The sequence below is a fragment of the Paroedura picta genome, chromosome 3 (genome assembly GCF_049243985.1).
Source record: "Paroedura picta isolate Pp20150507F chromosome 3, Ppicta_v3.0, whole genome shotgun sequence".
Lineage (NCBI taxonomy): Eukaryota > Metazoa > Chordata > Lepidosauria > Squamata > Gekkonidae > Paroedura > Paroedura picta.
The window spans coordinates 46,494,382-46,501,234 of NC_135371.1; the positions used below are offsets into that span (position 1 = coordinate 46,494,382).

General features: G+C 39.6%; 1 protein-coding gene across 4 annotated transcripts in view; it reads right to left on the reverse strand.

Moving 5' to 3' along the window:
• CACNA2D3 (calcium voltage-gated channel auxiliary subunit alpha2delta 3) overlaps window positions 1-6,853 on the reverse strand; it is a 774,612-nt gene that overhangs the window by 560,070 nt on the left and 207,689 nt on the right. The gene's annotated exons all lie outside the window — the stretch shown is intronic.

Genomic DNA, 6,853 nt, shown 5'->3' on the forward strand with positions numbered 1-6,853 from the left:
ACAACACCTTATACAGACTGACATAAAGTTTCCACATAACAGGAACAATCCAAATGGAAACAGACTTACCAGTAGGGCCACTCCTGCCCCCATACTATGACTTCCACACAACAACCTTTTCTCATTGGAGCAGCAGGAACCAATGAAGGGAAAGGAGACAGCATCATATTACCTTCTAGGAACTGCCCTGATATCTATGGTTTTACCTAGTCTCTACCCCTAAGTGTTCCAGCCCTGTGGCTACGCCCAGCCCTGTGGCTACACCTACTGGAAGATGTTATAATTCTGCAGGAGAAAATATATTTCATTATACTCCATATGGGTGCTATCAAGAACAAGATGACCAACAGTAGAACCAACCAGCCCAGAGCCAAATTTTAGCTTTATATAAGCTTGTTGCACATCTGGAAAATGTATGGAGGGACTAACAGAATCTTCTCCACCTCTATTTGAATAACATCTGGAGAGAAGAGACTCAGTTAGAAACCAAATTTCTTTTGTGCTGCACACAGATGTACTTCCCCAGTCACTAATAGGTTGAACTAATGAATTTCCATATTATTTTCAAAGCTTCCATTGCAGAAAATTGTTTACTTTTTGAATGCCAACAGCTTCAGTTAACATTTTCACTAGGGCATTACACTACAATTACTTTGATTGATGGCACACTTTGAAACCTCTATCCCAATTGGTCTACTGAGCCACTTTAGCTGGCTCAAGAAAACATTGGCCTGCAGATGAGCCTCCAAAATTTATCTACATGACTGCAGAATACCTGCAGTGATTGAACAATGGGCTCCACTATACCTTAATGTTATGCTGCAGTATACACACTGGGAGAGAAGTAATACTATAGGAACATTTCGATACTCAAAACATTGCTTCCCAGCAGAATGCAGTAATGAGAAGATACTCAGTATTGACTGCATTCAGAGAGTTTGTATGCTGATTTTCTTGAAGCTACAGCCTTGTGGAAATGTGAACAAACTAAACATAGTGTTTAGATTGTGTTGATGTTTGTCTGCTGGGCAAGATTTGACTAAAACTACTTTACAGAACTACAATTACAAAACTTGTGCTTTTTTGCAGAACAGTTAAAAATTATGCAAAAAAATTATACCCACAGATATTTCATAACACAAGAATGATTAGTGGTTTAAAGTACATGAAATATGCCAAAGGGATGAAAGAGACGCTTTTCAATCACTGTCTTGGACACTACAATTAATGCTTAGCAATTAAGCAAAAACCTACTTTCTTGCATGAGTACACTTCCAAAACAGGAAGTTATTTTTTTAATCAAAGATTTAACAAGGCAATGCCAATACAGGCAGTACATCAAAGATTTTTAAATTCCATACGGCATGCTTCACATTTCAGTGTGGGATATGTTTTCCTGGAGCAAAATATGCTTATATTGGCAACAGTAATGGATGTATAACTTGAAGTGATAACATGCTACAACCTCAAAGAATCTGCAAGGATTTCAGTTTTTTTAATGCATGGCATTTGAGAAAGATTTTTTAAATTAATATTTCTACTGCTGTGCAAAGGCAAAAGCCTACAAAGTAACTGGAGGGGGAACATGCACGGCCATCATGAAAGATTCAAACTATGGCATACCATGCTCGTTGCAGACCAAACCATGTGATATTTAATTCTAACCTGACTGTATTGGGGCACAGATGGTGAATTAGAATTCAGCCGTCTGGAACACATAGCATGCTGCAAGCACTGACTGGGCCATTGTGAAAACTTGCCTGGTTTGTGCAACCATGCCAGGTGACCTGCAGGATAGCATCAAGGGAGCACATCAGTTCTTCCAGCACACTAATTGCAGCAAGCACCCAGTCAACATTTCAACCAAGTCTTAGTACCATACCCAGAGTTTTTATACATATCAGAGAGGGGGGAGGGGGTTGTACCCCACTTTTTACTACTCAAAGGGGTCTCAAAGCAGTCCATAATCACCTACTGTTCCCCTCCCCCACAGCAGACACCCTGAGAGGTAGGCGGGGCTGAGAGCTCTGAGAAAACTGTGTCTGGCCCAAGGTCACCCAGCCACCACTCTTTAACCACTACAACAAGCTGTCTCTCGTACTTTGTCAAACTGGAAACTGTTCATGAGATGCAATATAGCATTGATGTTTGCTTCACTACAAGCAGAAGTTCTTCATCATGTTCTGATGAAGGTGCAAATCCATTATAAAGGCTGTGGATATGGCCATCTGATGAAAGAATGTCAACTCCCAATTCACTTTTCTTAAGCATGGATCTCTATAAAGATTACTCCCTGCACAAAAGCACAGAAGAATGTATTAGTAATCACGTGGCTCTCTTTTTATCAAATGCCAACCTTTCAAGTTACGAAGGGGGATTCTAATGGGTAGCCATGTTGGTCTGAAGTAGCACAACAAAATTTGAATCCAATGGCACCAATAAAGATTTATTCAAGGCATGACCTTTCATGTGCACGCACATTTCCTTGTGCATAACAAAAAAATTAAGTTATGAAGGGAAGGGAGATTTTTAAAATATATTATAATTATTTTTTTAAACAAGATAATAATATAATAGGGACATAAAAGAAAAATAATTATAAACTACTGGTGAAGAAGTGTATTCTTGGACCAGGATAGATACTAGACATTATCATTCAGCCATTTACACTAATATTCAAAGTCAAGATGCAAAACCATGATATTTCTTTTTGTAAATGGTAATAGAATACAAACTATTGTAAACATGTGGGGGTTTCCATAAGCTGGTTGCAAGTTTATGGCACATATGTATGTACCTAGGAGGGATGCTAGAATAATGTGCTTTAAGTGAATGGCAGGCAAACTATTATAAGATTAAAGAGCTTCATAGAGATGCTTTACAGGAAAGGAAATGATAGGAGTGAATGGTTGCCAGTAATCCAAGTGTGAACCATACACAGATTTATAGCAGTATAGTAAAACAATCACATAGCAAGTTCCTGTGTATATGCATTCCTCATTGTGACACCCTGTATGTGCCACTTTCTTATAAAGTATGCATAACAATCATTGTTTGGGTTACAGATAATTTACAGATTATTAATCCATATGTCAATTATCAGTCATTTTTAATTGTATTATTTCAGTTATATAAATATCTCTGCACTGATCACTTGCTCTGAATTTTGATGTCATTTGACACTTTATAAAACATTGCAGACTCCTATATTTTAGGAAGCATGGACTTACAAAACTCAAATGAAAGGGAAGAGTTTGAATCGGCAGCCATTATATTAATGATTCGCCTTTCCCCCCCTTCAGAGATGGAGTTCTGAAGTTACAAGACAAGCCAATGATGTCAGTGTCCAAAAAGCCCCTGAAATGTGTTTCCATCTTAATATACTCAGGAGGCTGTGCGACATACATTTCTGCAGCACAAGATTATTAGGGGAAGTTTACAAAACATGCAGATTACTTCTGTCAGATACTCGGATAAACCCTTTAGTTGCAGTATTTTAGATATCATGCTGGTTAAGACTTCCGTCATCACTTGGCATTAGCCCTTAACAGAATGCTTGTTAGCCAGACACCAATATAAATAAGATGAATGGAAGAACAGCACTACAGACTACACATTTTCTCCTTAATACATCCTTTTAAGAACTCAAGAAGAGCTCTGTTGGATCATACTAAGAGTCCATCTAGTCCAGCATTCTGTTTAACATAGGCCAATTCCGCATCAGTGCCACTGCTCTGGGCTGCTGCCAGTGCTGTGCTGCCTTGCCAGGTTGCACCTACTTGGCCTGGTGGTTGAGCCAAAGCAGAGGTCTAGCAGAGGTCTAACAGAGCCTGCTGCTTCCAGTGCTGCTCCTCTGATGAGTCTTCTGGGCTGGCCATTGCCTTGTCCAGAGGCTTGACATAGTAGGCCTGAAAGTCAGCCTGGCTGGGCCCAGGCTGCTCCTCCTCTGATGGATCAGGCATTGCCTGGTTTGGGGCAGTTGGGTCTCCTGTACCTCCGGGTGTCCCATTGGCCCCCACATTGGCTAAGGGTATGCAGAAAATATCTGTGGGGCAATTGTGCCCTAAAGCACGCCAGGCTGGTGGCAACATCATGTAGAAGCAGGGATTACTCCCGCTGCCATATGAGCACCCTCCCTGCCTTGCTCCCCCCAATGCAGAATGGGACATAGTGACAAACTAGTTGTCCTGGAGACCGAACAAACAGGGCACAAAGACTAAGGTCAATGCTGCCTCTCAACACTGGTATCTACTACCTTTGGGTAGGGGGCAGACTCCTTTTAATGACTACGGCTAATAGCATTTGATAGGCTATTTTTCATGAATATAACCCCCTTTTAAAGCCTCCTGTGCGTGTGGCAATCACAATGTTCATTGAAAGTGAAGCCCACAATTTAATTACTCATTAAATAAAGAAGCATTTGTCTATGAGCTTCATTGAGTGAACCTCAGTTCCAGCATTATTGAGGGGAGTAATCTCCTGAGTGTACGTCCAGTCTAAGCCTCTTCTATAAAATAAACATTGCACAGGCACAAAATAGCAGTTCTTTTTTTTTCTATTTTCTTTTTAGATAGTGTGGTATTTCACCCATCTGTATGAACTGCTGCAGCATTACAGGCAGTAACATTGTTCCATAATGTAGTCTTTGTGCTTCAATGATTGCTGTAATCAAGCCCACATAATAAACAGAGAACCATTTTGACACAACAATTTATGAAACAGGTTTGGAACTGTTTACCTCTTCCACTCAGCACAGGCTTTGATTGCTATTTACAGAATCTACCCGTCCCCAAAAGGATTTGCACGGCTGTGACATAAATGACCATACAAGACATGTGGCGCTCATTTAATAAGCAGAGAGACAAGGGTTTAATCTGGAAGGATATATTTCAGTGCTAGCATTAAACAATGGGCAGCTTTATCTATCTATACATCTCCTTCTATATAGATATAATGAAATGCAGATTGTTTTTAGTGAAGCTGAGAAGCAAGCCAGAAAGAAATCTACTTGTATGAACAGTAAAAACAAAAGTGCTATAAAATATGTATTATTTAGCTGTCTTCTTTCTTTGGGACAATTTATACGTACTGAAAGTTGTTTAAAATGGTTTGCTGCTTTATTGCTCTCAGCAGGATGCCATTTAAACAAGTCCGTTCATTTAACTGATTCATAGGCAACAGACAAGATGTTTAATAAAACAAGATCAGCGTTCAAATACCTTTTGTGCCCCTAAAATGAACAAATTTAGATTTTGGTCCATTGTTATAAATAAGTTAGCAGACAGCATAACGTCTGCTGAACAAATCATTTTCTATCTTCTGCCAATATGATTATTATTTATAAGATCAGAAATGTATGGAAGACAAAGACACAGTTTCATTTCAGAAACTGGCTAAAGTGGTCTCTTTGGTGCAGCTTTTCATGCATTCCAATAGAGAGCTAAACCCTAACTTCCACTGAATTTAGAAGGGTATAACTCAAAATAGGAGAATTTATCAAACAACAAACTGTTTTTTTATCAATAAATATGTGAAACCAAAATCTTTGTGTAACGCAATCTGTTCCTCTCTAGTAAACTGACTTTTGGTCTCTCTCAGCTTTTTAATCCTGCACAAAGTAAAGATGTCTTCTTTGTCCCAAGGTAGTTCAGGCCAAATCTTTTATTAATATGATATCACACTATAGTACTACATGATTAAAAGTGTAATGTATCTATCCTGTGCCACACTACCCTATTCTTTTGATGATACACAGTATACCAAAGGCTACTTTGCACCATTTTGGAGTGCCGAACAAAAGAAACAGACAAAGACTTGGATCCCATCTAGAATTTCTGTGAATGGGGGATTGATTTTTGCCAAGTCTACCCATCCCATGGGAGATTTCTAACACACACACACACACAAACAGCTGTTCTTGGGGGTTCCCCATCCGTGAGGAATGGCCTTTAAGGAAGCATTTTGGACCACTGCAGCATTTGAAGGGTGATTAACAAATTCCCTCCCTTCTTGTCCCCACAGAAATTCTAGGCATGAACCAAACCCTAAGGCTACTGTCATATGCACACTTGGAAAACAAGATCTCTGGTATTCAGAGGGACATAACACTTACCTTCATGTTACTTTTTAACATGGAAAAAGACACAAAACATGCACTCCATAACATGCAGGAACTAAACATGCCACATTTGTATTAGAAGCAGCATTTCCTCCAAGTACTATAACCATGTTCAGGCCGACAAAGAATACGGTGATTCGATACAATCAAAACGGACACTTTCCATTCAACTAAAAGAAGCAGTGCAAGATCAAAAAAATGTGGCAACAGTTGAACCACAGGATCACCAAACGTCAGACACATCTAAATAACTCACATCATTATCATCATTACCAAGTACTGCCTGAAGCATTCCAGGGATGAGAAGAACTTTCTAGGGCAGAATTTCTCAACTTTTTTACAGTTGAAAAATTCTTCTGGTTTTGAGAAATCTCAGACGCGATCATATGGAATATGGTTGAGAAGCACATAGCTGTGTACATGCCCACCATGGGCTCCACCCCGCCCCGCCCAGGCCCATCATTGGCCATTTTGGGAGTGGATACAGATTGATCTGACCATGTATGGTCCTTTCAACCAATAAAAGTTTAACAAATTCTAAAAATATATAAAAAATTAATTAACTTCCACCCATTTGGGAAACCTTTCCAGGGACATCAAGAAACCCCAGGGTTTCATGAAATGCTGGTTGCAAAAGCCTGCTCTAGAGAAAGCAGGGAAAAGGAGTATGGTAGCCAGCGCTCTTCAAATCCACCCAACAGATGCTGATTCTACCTCTCTCTGGCTGATTTGAGT